General features: G+C 50.6%; 1 protein-coding gene and 1 long non-coding RNA gene across 2 annotated transcripts in view; one reads left to right on the forward strand and one right to left on the reverse strand.

Annotated features, from left to right (window-relative positions):
* The window catches only part of LOC146813565 (uncharacterized), a 484226-nt gene that overhangs the window by 92095 nt on the left and 367255 nt on the right, over positions 1-24876 (forward strand). Inside the window, exon 2 of the long non-coding RNA XR_014966997.1 lies at positions 19032-19076. This is a non-coding gene — a long non-coding RNA (uncharacterized LOC146813565). The remainder of the gene's footprint in view (positions 1-19031; positions 19077-24876) is intronic.
* LOC146813566 (zinc-binding protein A33-like) overlaps positions 1-24876 on the reverse strand; it is a 210620-nt gene that overhangs the window by 87484 nt on the left and 98260 nt on the right. The gene's annotated exons all lie outside the window — the stretch shown is intronic.

Below are 24876 nucleotides of genomic sequence, written 5' to 3' on the forward strand. Positions count from 1 at the left end.
ATGGGGAAGTCCGCCGACTCTCCCAAGATCTCCCTGAACAGGGCCTGTAAGTAACCGGCCACGTTGGAACCTTCTTCCGTGGACGGAACTCCCCGGACCCGAATGTTATTCCGCCGGGATCTGTTTTCAAGGTCCTCGTTATGTGCCTGAAGATCTAGCTGCTGGTCCCGGAGGTGCAGCACCTCCTGCTGCAGCTGTTCGATTTCTTTGTCTCTCCATTGGCTTGCACTCTCCACTGTGGCCACACGTTCTCCCAGGCCATCCACCGCTCTTCGTACCTCCCGCACCTCACCGGCGACCTCTTGTTTCAACGTTTGGAAGTCGTCCCTGAGGGAGCTGAAGAGGGACTCCAGGAAGGGTCTCGTGACCGGTGGCTCCCCCTCGCTTGCCTCCTGCGAACCCCTGGAGGAGCCCGGCGACGGCTACCCCCTGTCCGCTCTCTGTTGGTTCTTGCTAAGCATCTCGGGGAGAGTGCGGTCCCCCCTCTTACCGCCTCTGTTGCCTGCCATTATTGTGGGGACGGAAGTCAGCCAGCCCTTCCTGCATCACTGGCGCTCGGCCCATCGTGCTGCTGCGCGCCAACCTCTAGCACAGTGCCCCGGGGGTTCTCCCTGCACCCCACCAGGCACCCGTCTTCTTTTCATGCAGTTCAATCGGGTGCAGCCCACTCCCAATCACCAGGGCCCCGCTAGGCCCACGCCACGCTCCTCAGGCCCGTCTCCACTACCCACTGCGGGAGGGTCACCACAGTCCGCACCACTCCCGGGACTTCAGCCCCGTCGCTGCCACCGTTGGCCACCACTCCCCCTCACCTCTGGGGGTCAGCGCAAGGCCATGGGGCCCACCTCCTCTCCGGGATCCCGCTCCTCCAACCAAGGGGGTGACCGCCCCATTCACTCCCGGGGCACCGCAAGGCCCCCGGACCCCACCTGCCATCCCCAGGCCACACTGGCAGTGTCCAGCTCCTACCGCCTCCGGTGGCTCCCTCCGCAGGCTCTCAGCAGTTCCGCGTGTTGAGTAACGTGTCCCTTCAAGGATCGCCGGGCCCCCGGTCTGAGCCCCGCTCCGCCACCGCAATCCCCAGGGGGCCTGCAGGCTTCTCCATTGCGCGATCGGCCAGTCTCTGGACCTCACATGGTTGGTGCCACCAGGCGGATGTCTGCCGGGGCCCAGGCCCGGCTGCAGGGATGCACACCGGCCCCTACGCCCCCCACGCACACCAGGCCCGATCTTCCTCATGTGTTACAGGGCCTGCGGCCTCTCCGCTGCTCTCCTTCTGGTGTCAGGCGATCGGGGGGACGTCCACGGGGGCCCTGGCCGACCCCAAGCCCCTCCGCTGCCGGACTGGCTGCCTCTCCCACAAGCTCACCCTCCGGATTCAGGCCACGAGTCTCTGCGGCCAGGTCTTCTCCACGCGGTACACCGGGGGGTCCCACCGCTCTTGCCCGCTCCCCCTGCCGCTACACCTCACCGGCGCCACTGGCTTGTGGCCCTTTCGACGTCGAGCTCCACCTCCGGCGTCGCCGACGCACCTCAGCTCCTCGAGGGCCCGATTCTCCCCCGGGTCCTCCTCCTCACAGGTCGGCCGTCCCTCCGTCTGCCTACCAAGGAGGCCGTGCTGCTCGGGACAAGCTCCGCCTGTCTCGAGTCCCTCCTCCTGCAGCGTGCCGGATCCTCCGCCGGGCACCTCCCGGCCGTCGGTCCCCCACATCAGACCGGCAGCCGCTAGGCCCCCATCCGCTTCGTCCCACACCCGGGCTCAGAATTGCCTCGTTGATAGGCCGCGCCCCCGGCCAAGCGCAGAGGAACGGCGCTGGTTCCCGGGCCTGGTCCTGCCTCCGGCTGCCTCCAAATGTCTCCTCACTGTGTGGCTCCTCCAGCAACCCTCCTCCAGGCTTCGCCTACGTGCGGAGTCGACCCGTGCAGCTCGGTCCTAGCCCGTACTCCGGCCACACACCACGATCCACGCCGTCAGGCCCCGGCTCTCGGCCCCGCCTCCTCGCCGCTCCTGCCCTCGCCCGCCCTTCTGGGCTCCGACAGTGCTTTTCGGGGGCTGCTCCGAGCTCCAAAGGGAATCCGCCGATACTCCACCACCTCTACAGCGATTTCCCGGCAGAACGGGGGGAGATTCTGCAAGAAAGTGCGGTCTAGGGGCCTAGGGTCTCGGGAGCTCGCGGAGAGTACAACCGCTTACCTCGCCACCTTGGCCACGCCCCGGGGCACACCTTTTAAAGGTACAAAATGGGCCATCTTAGTAAAGGCATATACGCACACCAAGATGGTATCAAACCCTTGGCTCGATGGCAAATCAACAATTAGATCTAATGTGACTGTATGCCAGGGGCAGGGTGGGGTTGGTAAGGGTTTCCTCCAGCAACCCTCCTCCAGGCTTCGCCTTCGTGCGGAGTCGACCCGTGCAGCTCGGTCCTAGCCCGTACTCCGGCCACACACCACGATCCATGCCGTCAGGCCCCGGCTCTCGGCCCCGCCTCCTCGCCGCTCCTGCCCTCACCCGCCCTTCTGGGCTCCGGCAGTGCTTTTCGGGGGCTGCTCCGAGCTCCAAAGGGAATCCGCCGATACTCCACCACCTCTACAGCGATCTCCCGGCAGAACGGGGGGAGATTCTGCAAGAAAGTGCGGTCTAGGGGCCTAGGGTCTCGGGAGCTCGCGGAGAGTACGACCGCTTACCTCGCCACCTTGGCCACGCCCCGGGGCACACCTTTTAAAGGTACAAAATGGGCCATCTTAGTAAAGGCATATACGCACACCAAGATGGTTTCAAACCCTTGGCTTGATGGCAAATCAACAATTAGATCTAATGTGACTGTATGCCAGGGGCAGGGTGGGGTTGGTAAGGGTTTCAATAATCCTTTAGGAGCTTGCCTCTCTGATTTTCCCCTTGCGCAGATCTCACAAGTGGCTACATATTGACGCACATCTTTGATCATACCCGGCCACCAAAAACGTCGTTTCATCAATTCTGCAGTCTTGGTAATGCCTTTATGCCCTGCCAATATGCTATCATGACTTTCTTGTAAGGCGTTTCGCTGCATTTCTGATGTGGGCAAATAGAGAGCTCCATTGTGGTACGGTAACCCTCCTCGAATTTCTCGCCTCGAATCTTCTTGCACCCATTCTCTCATTTCTTCCAGAGCTATAGAATCTTGCTCCCTTTCTTCATGTGTCTCTTGCAAGACCACTCCAATCACATTTTCTGCTGGTATGATCGTCTGACTCTCGACCTCTTCTACTACTCCGTCTGTTCCCAACCTGGACATGGCATCTGCCTTACCATTCTGTGACCCAGGTCGCAAAGTAATGACAAATTCATAGTCTGCGAAGTATAAAGACCAACGTAATTGTCTAGGTGTTAAAGTTCTGGCTGACTTCAACAATTTTAAATTCCTATGATCTGTATAGACGGTGACCACATGTATTTCTCCCATCAAATAGTGTCTCCAATCTTTAAATGCATCTTTGATGGCTAATAACTCCTTTTCAGTTATTGTATAGTTGATCTCTGCCGCCGTCAGTTTCCTAGAACGAAACGCCACTGGATGCAATTGCCCTGTAGTCTTATGTCTTTGGGACAACACACCTCCCAAAGCCAGATTTGAGGCGTCGGTTTCCACAAAGAAGGGTTCAGAAGGATCTGGATGAAGTAGTATCGGTGCTGTAGTGAAATCTGTTTTCAACTGAGTAAATGCATCTTCAGCTTCATTCGTCCATTCAAATCGAGCTCCTTTCTTCAGTCATTTGGTTAAAGGAATCAATTTCTTGGAGAAGTTTTGAATGAACCTCCTATAAAAATTAGCAAACCCTATGAAACTTTGAATTTCTTTCACAGATTGAGGCGATTTCCATTCGACCACCGCATTGATCTTGTTTTCATCCATGGTTATTCCACTGGGTGCAAGCACGAACCCCAAAAATTCAACTGTAGAGACATTAAATGCACATTTCTCTAGCTTAACAAACAGATTGTTTTCTCGCAATTTTTGCAAAACCTTTTTTACATGTTCTTTGTGTTCTTCTTCAGTGTCAGAATAAATTAAAATGTCATCAATGTATACTATCGCATTTCGATCAATGAACTCCTTCAATACATCATTACTAAAATGTTGAAAGGCGGCGGGGGCATTACATAAACTATATGGCATTACTTGATACTCAAATAGCCCATGCTTGGTTTGAAAGGCTGTTTTCCATTCATCACCTTCTCGAATACGGACAAGATGATAGGCCCCTCTCAAATCCAATTTCGTGTAGACTTTTGCTTCCTTTACTTGGTCTAATAATACTGATATTAAGGGCAAAGGATACCTATTCTTTATGGTTATTCGATTGATTGCCCTATAATCGATGCAAGTTCTCAATTCTCCACTTTTTTTGGAATAAAGAAAAGTGGTGAAGATACAGGGGATTAAGAGGGTCTAATGAATCCATTTCCTAAATACTTTTGTAGATATTCCTTCAGATGTTCATCTTCTCGTTCAGTCAAAGCATACATTCTGCTACATGGGAGATTGGATCCGGGCTCCAAGTTTTTTTTACAATCATATTCCCTATGAGGAGGAAGCCTTTCAGCCTCTGCCTCATTAAACACATCTTGGAATTCTTTGTACTGCTCAGGAAGTTCTGTGGTATCAATCACGCAAATCGTAGTCTCTTTCTCACTCAAATGATAAGCTGATGTTTTTTCATGGCCCCTCTCACATTCTCTTCGACAATTCTCCTTACAGTAGCTTGAATCCAAGGTTATAGATCGTGCTGCCCAATCTATCGTAGGATTATGTTCTGTAAGCCACGGTAATCCTAGTATCAGTTGAAATTGCGGGGCATCTATTAAGTTAAACTGTAAGGTTTCGAGGTAGCCATCATCAGATTCCAATTCCACTGGTTCAGTGTGACTTACAATGGGTCCTGACGATAGATTGGTTCCATCAACAGCTCGGACGGCTTCGCTTTTCTCCTTTTTGATTGCTCTTAGACCAATCCTATCTGCAAACTTTAAATCACAAAAGTTGCCCGTAGCTCCTGAATCTATCATAACTGTTACCAAGTTCAACTCCTTCTACGGGGGGTGCAAGGCGTTTTCCGACGATGTTTGTTTAGGTTTCTTCTTTCAGTTCCGAACAAAATGCCCACTGCCTCCACAATAGAGGCATTGCTTGTTTGCTCTTCGTTTCCCTTTTTCTTCCTTAGAGAGAGGCCCCCGGGATGGCTCCTATTTGCATAGGTTCTCCTCCACGAGCGGAATCTGATTCTTTACTACTGTCTGTCCTGGCTCGATCAAACCTAGGCACACCGGGACGATAATCTCTCTTTCTCTCTCCTCTTCTTTCACTGTAACGAAAGTCAATTTCTAAAACTAGATCAATTAATGCTGAGACCTCAGTAGGTCTATTAGGCACTTGAGCCAAGGCATCTTTTAATTCATCTTTTACGCCTCGATAAAACACTGCAGCTCGCTTGCTCTCTGGCCATTCGGGCTCCAACACCAACTTGTTAAATTGGGCCAGATAGGCAATTAAATCACGATTTCCTTGTTTGATTTCCAGTAACTCATTATCTGTTGCTTGAGAGACCCTTCTTCTGTCAAATATTCTAAGAAATTATTTTTTGAATTCATCTAAATCATATGAAATAGGATCGTTTCTGGTTACCAAAGGCATTGACCAAGATGCTGCGTCCCCACTTAAATGAGACAGAATGAATGCCACTCGAGATTGCGCATCTGGGAATACAGCTGGGCGCCACATAAAATGCAAAGTACATTGTGTCAAGAACACCTGAGCCTTCTGTGGGTCTCCATTAAAGCGCTCAGGTGGTGCCAAGGGAATTACTGGGGAAAGAGAATGAATAACTTGTGTTGTAATCTTAGGTTGTGAATCTGATGCATCATTTAGATTCCCTTCAGATGAGGCCGAATATTTAAAACTGGGACTGGCTACTAAATTACTCACTTTTAAGGTCAACTCAGTGGTTTCTTTTTTGAGTTCCCTATTCTCTTCTCTGACTGAAATTAATTCCCTTTGTATTCCTTCTAAGATTTCTCCTAATTTATTTAAATCCAAACCTTCCGCCATTCTGCTCAGGTGTTAATTAAACGTGGGCACTTCACTCTGTCAAGGCCCAATGTTCTTCCAATACACAAGAGCAGAATGCCGCAAGTTCCCAATGCCTTCCTAGGATTTCTCAGCCACACGAATGTTCCATGTAAGCTTATGAAACCCCAGGGAGGAAAGGGGATGGGACAGAGAAGAGACAGCCGCACCACGCCTGATTCTTCCTTCAGCTTCAGACGTATCTTCTTCTAGCCTCTTCTGACTAAGACGGGAATGTAACTAACTGCAAGAAAATATAACACTCATGGTTCACCGAAGGTCTACGTGAACAAAAAAGAAAGCTTCGCTACCTCGAAAGATGCTGGAGGAAATCCAAAAAGGATACCGTCAGGGAATCATATAGAACATCGTTTCAATTATACAAAAAGCTTATTATATCAGCCAAGAAGGATTATTATGAGACACGCATTAACAACGCTACTAACATTCAGAGAGAGACCTTCCAAATCCTGAAAGAGCTGAGTAAGAAGGAGGAAAAGGCAGATATCGTGATTGACTGCGATACCTTTCAAGGATATTTCCTCGAAAAAGTAGCGACCATCTTGTCTGATATCAAGAAGGATAACCCAGTCCCCTACATCGAACAATTGCCTCTTTCAAACTCTTCAATCCCTGTCTTTACCAGCTTCCCCGAAATTGATTCCACCATTCTGAGACAACTTGTAGTATCCACCAAATCAGGTTCCCCCGCTGATCCCTGCCCGCCCGACATCCTTCGGCTAGCAATACCGATTCTAGAAGACCAGATTTTAGATCTGTTAAACACCTCACTAGCCACTGGATCATTACCATCTACCTTCAAAGAGGCACGCGTCAGACCCCTGATAAAAAAGCCTGGAGCTGATCCAACTAGCCTGAAGAACTACAGGCCAATCTCCCAGCTGCCATTTCTGTCAAAGGTACTAGAACAGCACGTACTAAAATCCCTGTCATCCCTCCTGGAATCTCACCACCTTCTCCAGGAGCGGCAAGCTGGTTTTCGTGCCCACCATAGCACAGAACTAGTAATGCTGTCGGTACTGGATGAGCTAAGATGCATGGCTGACAGTAAAAAGCCAAGCGCCCTGATATTATTAGACCTTTCAGCGGCGTTTGATACTGTCAGCCATGCACTGCTCCTGGACAGACTGGCTAGGTTTGGGATAGGAGAGCAAGCCCTCAAATGATTAACAGCCTTCTTAACAAGAAGGACGCAGAAGATCCAGTTGGCAGACCAGGTTTCAGACGTGGGCATCTTAGCCTGTGGAGTCCCGCAGGGATCAGCGCTCTCTCCGCTCCTATTTAATCTTTACCTACAACCATTGATAGAGTCCCTGGCAAACATGAATTGTAAAGTTTTTAACTATGCCGACGATACTCAGCTGTTGCTGAGTATCGATAATACACCATCGGCTCAGTCCATGGGCCAAGACATACTACGATTTACAGTGAACTGGATGTCGTCCAATTTGCTGAAAATCAATCCAGACAAAACGGAAGTCCTCGTAATCTCAACCTCTACTTCCCCCTGGAATGATTTGTTTTGGCCACAAGAACTAGGACCTACTCCAAAACCGTGCCCTAGTGTCAAGAGTCTTGGGATGAAAATCGATCAGGAACTCTCGATGGCCAACCAAGTATCCGCTGTAGTTGGTTCCTGCACCAATCTGATCAGGCAACTACGTAAACTCGCCCCCCTGCTCTCGAGGAATATGCTGCGAACCATTGTCTCAGCCACAATAGTGTCTAGAATAGACTATGGCAATGCGTTGTACCTCGGTGTGAGAAGTTGGCCTGATATGTAGTGCGCACTATTCTAGTGATCACTGTGTATCATTCCAAACGACCCTTATTGATGATTGGTTGTAAGTCAACCTTATAGACCAGCTATCCTAGTAGCGTGGATACGAGCAGTCTTAGGCTAAACTCTAGAGGGCGTGTTAAGCCAGCTGTTTACCATCACATATACCCCTTGAACATCAAGTGAAAGGACACCACACAAGTTGTTATGAAAATAAAGGATATTTATTTATAACAAGACTACCCTGGCTCTTTATGAGTCAGGGAGCTAAGCACAATACAAAACTCTTAGGAAAATACTACTGGTTGCACAATTTACACAAATGCCCGAGGGGCACGGGAAACCATCTACACTTACAGGGAAATGCGAATGGATAGAGTCTGGAGGTACTGATTCCGGAGTGTTCCGATCAGTGGGACTAAACGAAAAAGGAACTAGACACTTGTAGAGCGAACCTGCGATGGAGCACTGAAATGCTCAAGTTACCTAGCCCAGCGGCTGCGGCTGCGTGAAGTTCGGCAAGATGTCGGGAGTCCTCGTGTAGTCTCAGGAGCCTGAAAGAAGAAGTTGCTGGCAGGCGACCAGTGTCGATATTCAGCGAGATCCAAGCCTGGATCGGTGATGAAGGAAACCTGAAAGCAGAGGGGACTCAGTTCTTAACCGCTAGCCAGCGATCGTGTGGGTACCAGGAGGGTACCGGCTGAAGTCACCTCGACCAGGTGAGTGGTTGACGTCGGACTCGGCTGTTCCTCGGACCAGGAGGCGCGGCGGCGACCAGGATGGAGGGCGAGCTGTCCCACGAAGGTGTCTGCTGTCGATGATGCTGAGCCCAGGAAGGGGCAGCGGATCTTGGCAGTGGCAACCCAAGCGGGGAAGTCACGATGGCGTCGGGAGTGGACCAGGAGGGTCCGTGGTACTCCTCTGTTGGAGGGAAGCAAGAGCCAGTCTGGAGCAACCAGACCGGTGATGAAAACAATCTTGGCGCGTCGTGTAGAGGGCCACAAGCCGGTCGGCAAGTGGTCGGACAACGCGGTGAACAGCAAGGAGCGGAAGGGCCCCCACGCAGATCTCGGAGATGCTGGGGAGGCAGACTTCGATGCTGGAGCTGCTCGGGGTTAGGGCTTCTCAAACCCTAGGTGCACTCACTCGAGGGTCCCTCGGTGGGCGTGCTAGATAAGCGTCGTGCAGGTTCTGAAGATGGCCGGTCCCGCAGTCTCGTCACACCTACGACTCTCAGCTGGGCTGATGAGGCAGGTAAAAGGTCAGAGATGGCAGGGACTCGGGTCTCGTCGAGCTGGGCAGTCTTGATCCGTAGGAGAGACGTACAGCAAACCGCAAGCGCTTAGGTGGTGCCTGCTGGTGCAGGGTGGCTACTCCTTAGCCACAAGGGAGAGTCTTCAGAAATAGTCAAGAGTTCCTTTCGTGGAAAGTGGTTCGTGATTCGGAGTTATCCGATTATCTGATTATCCAATTTGGGAAGGGGACTCGCTCCTACCTTTATTCTAAGAAAAAGGGGTTGGCCCGTGACTAGGTTCTACCTATGGGTGGAGCCAGGAGGGGGGTGGTTACACCCCTATCCTTTGTCCGGCTTCGCGCCAGCTCAGGGGCTGGTAGGCCCCCCGAAACTGGTCTGAGCCGGGCTATGCACCGTGAGCACCGGGGTGCCACTTGCAATCACCTTCCTTTCAGCCCTGCCTACCTGGAATACACAAACCCTGTCTGGGACGGTGCTAACACCGCCCTTGACAGGAAACCCTTTGTCCAAGCTCCCCTCGCTGGAAGGTCTCCCAGCAGCAGGAGGTCAGACTTGTGTCTGGTGGCAGCATCCATTTTGTGATGCTGAGGCTTGAGTCAACTTTAACCGGGGTTCAGGGTTACTTCCATGTCGTGCCCCTCTAGAAGGGGGGAATGCTAACCCCGTCGCCAGAACTAGCGAGGGGTTCGTATTCCAATTCGTATGACACCTTACTCGACATGTGCAGGTGATGCGATGCCAAAGTTAGCAAATAGTTGGCCCGCGTCACCATGGAACGGCTATTAGGACTTGGTTCCGCAAGCCGTCGACGGGCTCAGCTCGCGCCAGGGCACCATCCCACATGACTCCCCGCACTCTGCCTTCAGGATTGATAAGGCCTGCCATAGGAGTGACTGATAGGAATCCATGTGTCCATGTTAGGGTTAGGTGTAGGAATACTACCCTTACAGCAACGGGTGATTACACCACGTGGCCCCAGCTGTCGCGCAGCCAGTTGTGTCAGATTTGGGCGGCCATCCCAGGGGTGGCATAATACATGCTGCAGCCCCTGGTAGGCCCTGGGTACACCGATGCCCTGGATACCTGTGGTATGCTGAGACAGGGACTGACAAGGCGGCCCAGTTCCAATTAGTGGATGCACCTAATGTACATGTGTGTTAATTTAGAGAGAGAACAGCTAGGCTGTGGGTCTGATCGGCAGGCCCACAGCCGGGGAAAGTCGTAAACCAATGAAGCAAAAGCAAAAAATCTGGGTGATCATAGGATTGCAGACCCTACTCTCCTACATGACCCCCCCCAAACTTTGGGACAATAAGCTAACCTTGACCAGGTGAGTCTTCTTGCTCTAAGTGGAAATACCTGGAGAGCCCATCTGCATTGCCATGATCAGTGCCAGGTCTATGCTCCACTGTGAAGTCCATCCCCTGTAGGGAAATGGACCACCTAAGTAGTTTGGGGTTTTCACCCTTCATTTGATTTAGCCACAAGAGGGGCTTATGGTCGGTCTGAATCTTGAAGTGAGTGCCAAACAAGTATGGCCTCAACTTCTTCAGGGCCCAAACCACAGCAAAGGCCTCCCTCTCAATAGCTGACCAATTCTTCTCTCTGGGGGTCAGCCTCCTGCTAATAAAAGCTATGGGCTGGTCATGTCCATCAAAATTCAGTTGCGATAGAACAGCTCCCACACCCAGCTCCGAAGCGTCTGTTTGGACAATGAATGGTTTGGAGTAGTCTGGACTCTTTAGGATAGGTGCTGTGCACATGGCCTGCTTTAGGTCATCGAATGCCTTCTGACAGCTTGCTGTCCACTGAACTTTTTTTGGCATTTTTTTACTTGTCAGGTCGTTTAGCGGGGTCACAATGGATCCATAGTTTCTGACAAATTTCCGGTAATAACCAGTCAGGCCCAAGAAAGCTCGAACCTGAGTCTGGGTGGTTGGAGGAGCCCAGTCCTGGATGGCCTGTATTTTGCTCTCCAACGGTTGAACCTGACCTCCTCCTACAAGGTGGCCCAGGTATACAACCTGTGTCTGCCCTATCTGGCACTTGGTGGCCTTGATAGTGAGGCCTGCCTTCTGCAGGGCCTCTAACACTTTCCTCAGGTGGACCAGGTGATCCTCCCAGGTGGAGCTAAAGACAGCGATATCGTCCAGATACGCCGCACAGAAGTCGTCCAACCCAGTGAGAACTCGATTCACCAGCCTTTGGAAGGTGGCAGGTGCATTTTTCAAACCAAAGGGCATTACCACGAACTGATAATGCCCACCCGGGGTAGAAAATGCTGTTTTGGGCTTGGCCTCCTCAGCTAACCTGATTTGCCAATACCCAGCTGTCAGGTCAAACGTACTTAAGTAGTTGGCCGAGGCCAACCGGTCGATAAGTTCGTCTGCTCTCGGTATCGGGTGGGCGTCAGTCTTAGTGACTGCATTGAGGCCTCTGTAGTCCACGCAAAACCTCATCTCTTTCTTACCGCCCTGGGTGTGAGGTTTTGGCACGAGCACTACGGGACTAGCCCAGGGGCTGTCCGAGGGTTCAATGACTCCCAGCTCCAACATTTTCTGCACCTCCGTCTTGATGCAGTCTCTGACGTGATCAGGTTGCCGATAGATTTTACTCTTCACGGGTAGACTGTCCCCAGTGTCGACCTCATGGGTACACCAATTGGTCTGACTGGGTGTCAGAGAGAACATATGTCGAAAGGATTGAAGAACCTGTTTGCAATCCTTTTGTTGATGTCCAGAGAGGCTGCCACAAAAGACAACACCATCTACTGACCCATCGTCAGGGTTCTGAGAGAGCAGGTCCGGGAGAGGGTCACTCTCCTCTTCCTGTCCCTCATCTGTGGCCATGAGCAAGCCCATGCCCTCCCTGTCGACATATGCCTTGAGCCTGTTTACATGGAGCACCCTGTGGGGGCTCCGGGGAGTTCCCAGGTCTACCAGGTAGGTGACCTCTCCCTTTTGCTCAATGATCGTGTGGGGCCCAGACCATTTGTCTTTGAGTGCTGCCGGGGCCACTGGCTCCAGCACCCACACCTTCTGTCCAGGCTGGTACACAGTCAGGACAGCCTTTTGGTCGTGCCAAGCCTTCTGTAATTCTTGGCTCGCCTCAAGGTTTTTAGACGCCTTTTCCATGTACTCCGCCATCCGCGAGCGGAGACCGAGTACATAGTCCACAATGTTCGATGCCGGCTTTCTGAGAGGTCTCTCCCATCCTTCCTTTACCAAACAAAGGGGTCCCCTTACAGGATGTCCGAACAGAAGCTCAAAAGGGCTGTAGCCAACCCCCTTCTGCGGGACCTCCCTGTAGGCGAACAAGAGGCAGGGGATCAGGACGTCCCATCTTCGCCGAAGCTTTTCAGGTAGTCCGTGAATCATCCCTTTTAGGGTCCTGTTGAATCTCTCAACAAGCCCATTGCATTGTGGGTGATAGGGTGTGGTGAATTTGTAGTTGACACCACATTCCTTCCACATAGCAGTCAGATATCCCGACATGAAGTTTGCACCTCTGTCTGAGACGACCTCCTTCGGGAAGCCCACTCTGGAGAACACTCCAAGTAGGGCCCGTGCCACCACAGGTGCTGTAGTGGTCCGAAGGGGAATAGCTTCAGGATACCTGGTGGCGTGGTCCACCACCACCAGTATAAACTTGTGCCCTGATGCTGTCTGGGGTTCCATTGGTCCGACAATGTCGATCCCCACTCGTTCAAAGGGTACCCCCACCACTGGTAGTGGTATGAGGGGGGCCTTTGTCGTGCCACCTGACTTACCACTGGCTTGGCAAGTGACACAGGAGCGGCAAAACTCCTTCGTATCTTCGGACATGTGAGGCCAGTGAAAGTGTGGAACAATTCTGTCCCAAGTCTTATTCTGGCCTAAGTGACCTGCAAGGGGAATCTCGTGGGCCAAGGTGAGAAGGAAACCTCTCAGAGACAAGGGGATGACCAACCTCCTGGTCGCACCAGGTTTGGGGTCTCTTGCCTCAGAGTACAGGAGTCCATCGTCCCAGTACACTTTGTGGGTACCTGTGGCGTTCCCTGCAGCCTCAGCAGCAGCCTGCTGTCTGAGGGGTTCAAGTGAGGGGCAGTCTAACTGTGCCTTCCCCAGGTCTTCCCTGGAGGGTCCCCCTGAGCCCAGAAACTCAACCTGACCAGGTTCAAGCTCTTGCGGCTCAGTTTCCCTCAGTTCTTTAAGGTCAGCCTCCTCGGAGACTTGATCCATGACCTGGGGCAAGGGGGAAGCCGAAGCCTTACCCTTACTGCTCCTTTTCTTGGAAGGTGTCTGGTCCGTTCTTCCAGGATCCAGCACCTGTTCAGTGGGGCATCTTTTGGCCTGTGACCTGGTCACAGCAAGGACATGTGCTGGCAAGCCTAACATTTCCATGTGAGTCCTCTGCTCCACTTCTGACCATTGTGACGTTTCCAAATCATTGCCCAACAGACATTCTACGGGGAGGTCTGAACTAACCACAACCTTTTTCGGGCCACTTACCCCTGCCCAGGAGAAATCAACAACTGCCATACTGTGATTGGTAGTGACGTTGCTGGCATTGGTCACTAGGTAACTGGTACCTAGCATGATCTGTCCAGGGTCCACAAAGTTAGGCGTCACCATGGTGACACTGGCACAAGTGTCCCTGTAGGCCTGAGCCACTTTTCCATTGATCAAAGGTGTCTGTCTGTATTTGCCCAAAGTATTGGGACTGGCATCAGGGGTCATATCCATATCCCCTGTACAGACAAGGACGGCCTGAGTGAGCGTGCCGACTAAGTCGTCACTCCCCTCGGTTCCCAAGGTTAACCCAACTAATGCCTTGGGAGGCGCACTACCACTGCTGACTGTACTAGGGGGTGCAGGTGCCTTAGGGGCTGCAGTGGTAGGAGTTTGCCCTCCTTTCTTGGTGCACTCACTAAACCAGTGAGTCTTACTTTTACAGTATTGGCACCACCTTTTTGACTGGCCTTCTTGAGTCTTCTTCTTCTGTGAAGCCTGACCCCCACCCTCTTTGGTTTGTTGGGGACCTGTCGAAGACTTCTGGTCATTTTGTTCGTTCTTGTTACCCTTTTGGTCTGCTTTCTTCTGACCACCCTGGTTCTGATTCTGGTTCTGCTTGACCCTTGTTCTGACCCATCTGTCTGCCTTCTTTCCCAATTCTTGGGGAGAGGTCAGATCCGAGTCGACAAGGTGCTGATGCAACAATTGGTTCTGACAGTTGTTTAAAATCTGTTCTCGCATGATAAGATTGTACAATCCTGTGTAATCAGTAACCTTGCTACCCAGTAACCAGCCTTCCAAAGCCTTAGTGGCACAATCAACAAAGTCAGTCCAATCCTGAGACTGAATTTTCTGGGTGTCCCGGAACAGCACCCGGTACTGTTCCGTAGTTAAGCCGAACCCATCAATCAGTGTGTTCTTCAGGACCTGGTAGTTGTTAGCATCCTCAGCTCTTGTAGTGAGGAGCTTGTCCCTTCCTTTACCCTCAAAGGAAAGCCACAGTATAGCTGCCCACTGACTTGGGGGGACGCACTGGACAGTGCAGGCCCTCTCCAAGGCAGTTATCCACTTGTGGATGTCGTCCCCTTGTTTAAAGGGGGGCACTATTTTACTCAGGTGTCTAGTGTCTATACCCCTGTCTTTCTCTCTATTGAGACTGCTGCCACCAGTGGGATCTAACCCACTTAATTTCTGCTCTCGGGCCAGGGCAAGTCTTTCTTTGGCGAGGGCAAGTTCTTCCCGCTCGATCCTCAGATTGACCTCCCTCATCTTCGCTTCATGCTCCCTTCTCTGAGGGGACGTCATTCCTCTCTGAGAAGATGCCTGAGAGACATGTGTATGAACCGATCTGCCGGAGCCTCTGGAGAGAGACCTAGCTCGTCCGTTCCCAAGGTTAAGCCTGCTTGAGCGTGGGCCCGGTGTTCCCCCAGTTCCATTCTCATGCCTGCTTAAGTTGGTCCTTGTAAGCCTGCCGACTACCACTGGACCTTTGTCTGCCTCGTCTCCCGATAACTCGTCCTCGTCCTCCTCCTCTGTGTGGAGGTCGAGGTCGGGGTCACCGAGGGTTCCCTCTAAGGGAGGCATGTTCCCATCTGCACTGGGGGGACCTGTGTTAGAGGACCTCCTAGCATCGTACGCCTCTAAGAGACCTATCAGAATTGCGATGGTGGGGTTAGAACCCTGGTTTAGCTTCCTGGAGGCACACAGTTGTCTCATCTCCTTGAAGCTAAGAGTTGCATATCGTGACACGACCTGTGGAGGGTCACTGACCACTAAGGGAGTCTGCGAGGACTCTCCGTGGACCGACATGCTTGTCTAGTGAGGTGTAAGTGATGCACCTACCTACACTATGTGTTTACCTACTGGTCCCTTGCTAAGAGTTGTAGTCAGGGTGTGCTAAGCCCTGTTACACTACAACAGCCGGTTCAGTAGAACTCGGAGTATTCTAAGTTAAGTTATATGTGCCTGGGTACTTATGTGATCTTTCACTGCGATATTCTTAGGATACGTGTGTGGTAAACAACAGCAAGCTCAAATCCCAACCGCTGCTCACCAATGTGAGAAGTTGGCCTGATATGTAGTGCGCACTATTCTAGTGATCACTGTGTATCATTCCAAACGACCCTTATTGATGATTGGTTGTAAGTCAACCTTATAGACCAGCTATCCTAGTAGCGTGGATACGAGCAGTCTTAGGCTAAACTCTAGAGGGCGTGTTAAGCCAGCTGTTTACCATCACATATACCCCTTGAACATCAAGTGAAAGGACACCACACAAGTTGTTATGAAAATAAAGGATATTTATTTATAACAAGACTACCCTGGCTCTTTATGAGTCAGGGAGCTAAGCACAATACAAAACTCTTAGGAAAATACTACTGGTTGCACAATTTACACAAATGCCCGAGGGGCACGGGAAACCATCTACACTTACAGGGAAATGCGAATGGATAGAGTCTGGAGGTACTGATTCCGGAGTGTTCCGATCAGTGGGACTAAACGAAAAAGGAACTAGACACTTGTAGAGCGAACCTGCGATGGAGCACTGAAATGCTCAAGTTACCTAGCCCAGCGGCTGCGGCTGCGTGAAGTTCGGCAAGATGTCGGGAGTCCTCGTGTAGTCTCAGGAGCCTGAAAGAAGAAGTTGCTGGCAGGCGACCAGTGTCGATATTCAGCGAGATCCAAGCCTGGATCGGTGATGAAGGAAACCTGAAAGCAGAGGGGACTCAGTTCTTAACCGCTAGCCAGCGATCGTGTGGGTACCAGGAGGGTACCGGCTGAAGTCACCTCGACCAGGTGAGTGGTTGACGTCGGACTCGGCTGTTCCTCGGACCAGGAGGCGCGGCGGCGACCAGGATGGAGGGCGAGCTGTCCCACGAAGGTGTCTGCTGTCGATGATGCTGAGCCCAGGAAGGGGCAGCGGATCTTGGCAGTGGCAACCCAAGCGGGGAAGTCACGATGGCGTCGGGAGTGGACCAGGAGGGTCCGTGGTACTCCTCTGTTGGAGGGAAGCAAGAGCCAGTCTGGAGCAACCAGACCGGTGATGAAAACAATCTTGGCGCGTCGTGTAGAGGGCCACAAGCCGGTCGGCAAGTGGTCGGACAACGCGGTGAACAGCAAGGAGCGGAAGGGCCCCCACGCAGATCTCGGAGATGCTGGGGAGGCAGACTTCGATGCTGGAGCTGCTCGGGGTTAGGGCTTCTCAAACCCTAGGTGCACTCACTCGAGGGTCCCTCGGTGGGCGTGCTAGATAAGCGTCGTGCAGGTTCTGAAGATGGCCGGTCCCGCAGTCTCGTCACACCTACGACTCTCAGCTGGGCTGATGAGGCAGGTAAAAGGTCAGAGATGGCAGGGACTCGGGTCTCGTCGAGCTGGGCAGTCTTGATCCGTAGGAGAGACGTACAGCAAACCGCAAGCGCTTAGGTGGTGCCTGCTGGTGCAGGGTGGCTACTCCTTAGCCACAAGGGAGAGTCTTCAGAAATAGTCAAGAGTTCCTTTCGTGGAAAGTGGTTCGTGATTCGGAGTTATCCGATTATCTGATTATCCAATTTGGGAAGGGGACTCGCTCCTACCTTTATTCTAAGAAAAAGGGGTTGGCCCGTGACTAGGTTCTACCTATGGGTGGAGCCAGGAGGGGGGTGGTTACACCCCTATCCTTTGTCCGGCTTTGCGCCAGCTCAGGGGCTGGTAGGCCCCCCGAAACTGGTCTGAGCCGGGCTATGCACCGTGAGCACCGGGGTGCCACTTGCAATCACCTTCCTTTCAGCCCTGCCTACCTGGAATACACAAACCCTGTCTGGGACGGTGCTAACACCGCCCTTGACAGGAAACCCTTTGTCCAAGCTCCCCTCGCTGGAAGGTCTCCCAGCAGCAGGAGGTCAGACTTGTGTCTGGTGGCAGCATCCATTTTGTGATGCTGAGGCTTGAGTCAACTTTAACCGGGGTTCAGGGTTACTTCCATGTCGTGCCCCTCTAGAAGGGGGGAATGCTAACCCTGTCGCCAGAACTAGCGAGGGGTTCGTATTCCAATTCGTATGACACCTTACTCGACATGTGCAGGTGATGCGATGCCAAAGTTAGCAAATAGTTGGCCCGCGTCACCATGGAACGGCTATTAGGACTTGGTTCCGCAAGCCGTCGACGGGCTCAGCTCGCGCCAGGGCACCATCCCACATGACTCCCCGCACTCTGCCTTCAGGATTGATAAGGCCTGCCATAGGAGTGACTGATAGGAATCCATGTGTCCATGTTAGGGTTAGGTGTAGGAATACTACCCTTACAGCAACGGGTGATTACACCACGTGGCCCCAGCTGTCGCGCAGCCAGTTGTGTCAGATTTGGGCGGCCATCCCAGGGGTGGCATAATACATGCTGCAGCCCCTGGTAGGCCCTGGGTACACCGATGCCCTGGATACCTGTGGTATGCTGAGACAGGGACTGACAAGGCGGCCCAGTTCCAATTAGTGGATGCACCTAATGTACATGTGTGTTAATTTAGAGAGAGAACAGCTAGGCTGTGGGTCTGATCGGCAGGCCCACAGCCGGGGAAAGTCGTAAACCAATGAAGCAAAAGCAAAAAATCTGGGTGATCATAGGATTGCAGACCCTACTCTCCTACACTCGGCCTTCCAAAGAACTCCATCAACCGTCTTCAGATTATCCTAAATGACGCAGCACGTCTGATTTTTGGAATGCCGAGGAGGACTCATGCCTCCCCTCTGCTCTATAGGCTACATTGGCTGCCTATGGTGCAGAGAGTCGAATTTAAGAGTATGTGTATCTGCCACAAAGCAATCCACGGACAGGCGCCAGCCTACATAAAAGAAAGGCTCGAAATATACGAACCTAAGCGCGCCCTGCGATCGTCCGGATCCTTTCTGCTATCCTGTCCACGTTTCAAGTTAACAACAAAAGGAGGCAGATCTCTTTCAGTTCAGGCTCCTACCATCTGGAATAAGCTACCGGAGGCACTTCGCAGAGACCCCAATCTTCTCCAATTTAGGAAGTCCTTGAAAACCTTACTCTTTAAAGACGCATTCCCATCTCAATAGTCGGTTACTAGATCAGACACCTCTATATTCTTATTTCATCTTTGTTGCTGTACTTGGTCAGTAGCGCTTTGAGACCTGTCGGTGAGTTGGCGCGATACAAAACCCAGTTACAAATTACAAATTACAAATTAACATTTCCTCAACTCCCCTTGTGCCTAATTGTATCCACTCCTATTTACCTACCCCGTTTTGGTGTGACCTTTGCCTCTCTTCTATTGGGTATTAGCTCTGTACTTCTATGTGCTGTAACTAAAATAATGTTTATATTCGTTTTTTCTTTTCTAAACTCTTTCCTTAATAACTTTTGCTTTTTCTTCTTTTCAGGACTCTCACCTAATCTTGTATACAGTGTGAAGAGTAACAGGTCTGGTAAGTATTTTTGTGCTATCTCCTTATACTTCTATGCAATTCTTCTTTTACTTTCACCTTAACTCAATTCAATTAGTAGTTATGTATTTCCAAATTATATTCAGCTTGCAGGAAACTCTTAGGGTTAACTGGCACCCTTGATACTGCTGCTAATACGTTTGTCACTCTTCCAAGACTGGCACGGTAATATTTACAATTAGAATCAGTGCGAACTTTCAACTATTTCGCTAGTCTTATCTCTGCTCTGACTTGTGCTGACTCTAACTAACTACGGCAAGAAGCGTTTTCATGTCGCGCATGCTCAATATTATTATTAGTTCATTTGTGCATGCCGATAATGCGCGTTAGTTCAAATATACACGCGCTTGCTCAACAAACGTTTATACTCGGAACAATCTTACTGCGAACTGGTGTGACTCTAAATACTGAAATTCTCCGACTCCAAATCGTAACGCGGCAAAATATTCTCTCTGACTAACTTCGCGGTGAATCTTCACTAGACGTCCTTCCTCTCCGCGAGTTCAGGTGAAGTGCACCACAGAACGGGCGCTGCACCTGGGTCTGGATTTCTTTCTTGAAACACTAGCGCGCTAACCTGCTGATTCCGCGATAGACTCTTGGCGGCCATTTTGTGGTTGAAACTTGAACTAGATGTATTCCGCTCCTGAAACTCTTTGATTCTACTGTTCGATTTTTGCGCCACTGTGCTAGTCTTTAGTCTTTTTCTGTGAGGTGATTTGACAATCCTGACAGGCTGTCAGGGATTTGAAACAGGTAAAGAGTGTCCGTAGTACGGCATTAGTTATGTAACAGGGCTTGAGTATCTGCGGGAACTTGGTTGTTCGACAGATTGAACGCCGTGTGCAGTAGAGGTTACCCTTTTATCTGTGGCTCATAGTCAACATGAACTCGGCTACCCATGGAGTGTATAGTGTAGGGTCAATTACGCACATAACAGAAGCTTCACCTCTAGGGATTAATGATGTGTTATATTATACTGAGCTATTTTGCACTTACTTTCCTAGATATAATGCCAAACTTATTTTTGTCATTTAAGTTGTCATTAGTGATGTCATAAATGATGTCATAGAACATGTCATGAGTGATGTAATATGTGAGGCCATAAGTAGTGGATGGCAGGGCGTAAGTTATAGTTAGTGGTGCTAACTATAACTGGTGAATTTCTGTGATTTTGTTGAGATCAAAACGTTAATGTTGTCACCGAGATATTCACCTAACGATAACGTCAGTCAACCTTTGTTTTTTTGAGTGAATTGCTATGTTTTTGTAAAAAAACAAAATAGATCTTTTTATCACACCTAACTATAATGTTACTTTAACCTTTAGTGTTTTCCGTGAATTTCTAGCTTTTTTTAATGTAAAGTAATATTTTATTACCATACATAAAGTCAACCCCTGCTGTGCACGTCCTTAACCCATGCGTAGCAGGGGATTGGCAACATCCCTGTTGACAACCCACCCGGAGGCAGCCAACACTCCTGCAGGTAATGAAGCCCACATCATGCACAGCCTTAGGCATGAGCAGAGTAGGGTTGCCCTTCTGGCCCCAGGGACCCCATCCTCCAGGGTATAAAAGTATATTTTAAAGGGAAGTGGGCATGCACCCACCCTTCTCTGAGCCTTAAAAGGCCATGGTGACCCATCCCCTGGGGTCAAATACGATTAAAAAGGATAGGGGGCAGAGCAGCCTCCTCCTCGAGCCTACTTGGGCCCCGGTGAACCCATTTCCCAGTGCCAAAACCTAATGGGAGGAGGCATGCAGCTCCCTTCCTCGAGCCTTAATCGGTCCACGGGACACCATCCGTGGCACCCATTGCACTTAAAATTGGGAGGTGGGCATGCGACCCTCCTCCCGAGTCTATTTAGACCCTGGGATCCCCATCTCCTGGGATAAAGGCTAAGGGGTGGGTGGTGTGCAACCTCGCTCCATGAGCCATAATAAGCCCAGTGCCAACAACAATTTAAAAAGGGAAGGGGGCCATGTGGCCCCCCTCTCCGAGCCATAGTAAGCCCCAGGGACCCCATCCCTGGGACAAAATATAACAAAGGGGAGGGGATGTGGTTTCCCCCTTTCTGAGCCATAGTAGGCCCAGGGGGGCACGTCCTCTGAGGCCAGTCTTTTTTAAAAAGAAGAAGGGGTGGCCTCGGCCCCCATCTGAAACCTATTTTTATCTAGGGGACCCCATCCCTGGGGCCTGCGTTACAAATAGGTAGGTGTTCAGATTCCCACCAAGGGCACCCACCAAGCACATATTTGGGCCTTCGGGGGGAGCCCCTGTGGCCGCAGCCAGCTCCCTGAATGGTGTGGGAACCGGCATTGCTCCTACCCTGGGGGAGCAGCTGCTTTTTACATGATCTCTCTGGATTGGGGCAATATGCTTTTTGTTTCCCTGCCTGCAACAATGTAGGCAGGAAACAGAACACAAGTCTGCTCCCAGCGGTGGGAGCATTTTTAAATATGCCGCTGGCTGTGAGCAGACATAGGGTTTGCTCCAGTTTGGTGGGTTTTTTAAAATGATCATTCCAGATAGCAGCAAACACGGTAGTGTAGGCAGGGAAACTACTGTGCCATAGTGGTGGGCTCTCTGAGATTAGTAAGTGAGCCAGCACCAGGAGATGGGTCCCCAGGTCGATTAAAGGCTCAGGGAAGTGGGCAGCGAAGCCTCCCTCTCTTTTCTGTGAAGTGACAGCCTTGGGGGATGGGTTCCCCTGGGCTTTTTACAGGCTCTGGGAGTGGGGTCATGCATCCTTCATTCACTTCATGTTTGAATATGGCCATCCTTCACTTTATTTTTTAATATGGCCCCGGAGATGGGGTCCCCAGGTGCCGTATTAGGCTCAGGGGGTGCCGTGTGCCCCCTCCCCTTAAATAGAATATTGGGCCTGCCTCCGGCAGGGAAACAGGAGACAACTCTGCTCATAGCGGGCAGGAGCATTTTTAAATTTGCCGCCGACTGGCAGCAGACATCGATTTTGCTCCCGTTTGGCAGAAGATTTGAAAATTATTCCGCCAGACGGGAGCAAACACTGTAGTGCAGGCAGAGAAACTACTGTTGTTAGATTAGGTCCATTGCTACATGTATAATCCCATGTATAAGTTAGCATTTGCGACGCCATTTGCTTTTCTGTCGTCCATTTTGTAAGCTGATCAAAACCGTCCCTAGCTTATTCCGAGAAATGTCTATTGCGAAGTTTCGTTTCAGCAATCATGAGCAGTTGGTGCCAACGTATAGCTTTCTAACTAGATAGAGGCCCTCTTCCACCTGTCTGGTACTTTGAACTTAGCACAATGTGCAACGGCCTTGGACTGGGTCGTCTTGGGTACGATAAGGGTGTAGAAACCTTTTTTTATGTGTTCTTCTTTGTTTAGCTGCAGCTGCCTGGAAAACTCAATAATGGGTCTGTTCTTTGCTGACCGTGCTATGTATATTGTATTCATACGTGTGATTCCTCAGATCCCTCTGTACCACTTCTAGAGACTCTACAGACGTGGCTCAGCTCTGAGGGTATATGAACAAACAATTATTGGTATATATTCTCCACTGACTCACTGACTCTTCAATTGGTAAGGAAGGCTGAGAGGTGGTCGGTGGTGACCAAAGTGACCCTAGACGGCGCCTGAACAGGGACCCCTTCGGGTTGTGCCCCACCTCTTGTCCGTAACCAGAGGGGAGGACGGGAGCATCATCAGGTCGGACTAAAGGCTCAGGGATCTCTGCACGAATAGTTTGGTACTGGCAGCTGCTGCCTCTGTGCCACGAAGGGTGCCTCGCCCTTTGGTCATCCTGACTGGGGTCCTGAATGGCGAACCCATGATCTGACTGTTTGGTCCAAAGAGTCAGCAGTGGAGAACTGGTCTATCTGTGTCTTCGATATCAGGTGAGTCTGTTTTGGTTCTATGCGAATGTGGTACCACTGTAATTTGTTTTAGTTTTGGTCTGATGGCTGATTTGGTGAAAAGTGTTTGCAAATACTCTGCCAGGTAAAATAACGATTTTTTTCTTTCCTTTGCAATGCCCGGTTTCAGTAAAATTCGGGGTTTGTTTTGTAGTTGTTGATCTACGGATGTGCAGTTGGCAGAATCCCAACCTACGCCTCCAGAGGGCACTCCTAACTATTATATGTATATAAAACATGGCCTTGGCCCTATTATGTTTAGTACGATATGGCACAAATATACGAGGGACCATCAGAATTACAGTGGCCTTTGACAGGCTCTTTTGATGAACAGAAGATTCGATTTCTTAAGGAACAGTTGTTCAAAAGACGTAGCAGACAGTCTATGTTTGGCTCTGTTCATACTTGGCAGAAGGAGGCTGGAGAGAGGCGTTTGAAATCAAAGTGAGACGCTAGGAAAGGGAAAATGCAAAAGGCGGTAGCTTACGATAAAGAGAAGCAGGAGGCAGGAATAGCGCATGAAGGTAGTAGATTTAGGGTGCATATTGATAAGTACTATGTGGTTCGGGAGGAGGATGATGCTTTCAAGGAGGCTTTGTTAGATAGCCGACCCCCACCACCATATATTCCGGAGCAAATATATCCTGTTGTTCCCCATCAGCCACAACAACCTGCCCAGGGTGCTCCTGGTTCTACAGTTGTTATGCCTACTGCACCAGCTAGCGTACCTCCTACTCCTTCTCCCCAACCACAATCTCTGACTACTACAGTGCCTGTCACTTCGACCCCAGTCATTCATCTTCCATTGTCTTCGATTGTTGATACCCCAGTACGTGGGTCGGAGATAGAGATCTGGCCACATTTAGGGAGCGAATAGGCCCGTTAGTGCGATCTGAGGTAGGGGATGAAGAGAAACAGGTAATAAATGATCAAGCCGTGCGGTGCGGTGGGCTTGTAATGTGATTTATAGTGTCGAGGATATGTGGGAAGTTGTGCAGGGTCTTGAACCCTTAATTCAGCGGCATGCTCTTAAATATATGTCTGCCACATTGATTGATCTTTGGCAAACACACATTGGGACGGAAACCCCTCACATTTTGTTTGATATTAAAGACCGTGTTTATGTCACTAATTTGGAGCCAGGACAAGTGTTTGGGAATCTTGCAACTTTAATTGCTTATAGAGGTAGATTACATGATCGGAGCCCCACTCAGATAACTCAGTTCCCAGTGCGAGAGGTTCACCATATTTACCGTCCGGAAAAACCTGAAGTGAAGGATCGGGATGGAGTAATTACCAGACCGGGTGTGGCTGCCTGTTTTCATGAACAGTGGGTTTATTCTCCATGGAAAAGCAGTGAAGTGTTGGCCCTTAAGACTGCTTTACCCGATCCTAGGAAAAATCCAACTGCTTACTATGAAGAATTGATGGAGGCGGCCTCTTCTACTGTGATTACTCTTGCTGATATTGAATTGTATTTTGGTCTCCTAGTTCCAGTTGATATCTGGCGACAGGTGTGTACCCAAGGCCATGCTGCCGAGCTGGGGGGAACTTGGGATGTGATCAGGGGTTGGGATCGGGAGAGGAAGTCAGGTGATAAACCACATACTGAATTGCTTGCCTTGCCAGGTCGTATCATGGCATACATGCATACATTCATCCCGCCTAAGAAAGTTAGTTGGGAAAGAAGAAGAAGAAAGATGAAAGTGTGTGTGATTTTTTCAACAGGTTCAAAGAGACGTTGTTGGATTATAGTGGGCAGGATATGTCTACGGAGGGGGAAGCGCGTTTGTTTATTTGTTGACAGGTTTGTTATTAATCTCCTTCCTGAAATAATGTCTAGACTTCAGGCGTCTGAAAGTACTTGGTCTACATCTTCACC

Source organism: Triturus cristatus, chromosome 7 (genome assembly GCF_964204655.1).
Source record: "Triturus cristatus chromosome 7, aTriCri1.1, whole genome shotgun sequence".
In the NCBI taxonomy this organism is placed as follows: domain Eukaryota; kingdom Metazoa; phylum Chordata; class Amphibia; order Caudata; family Salamandridae; genus Triturus; species Triturus cristatus.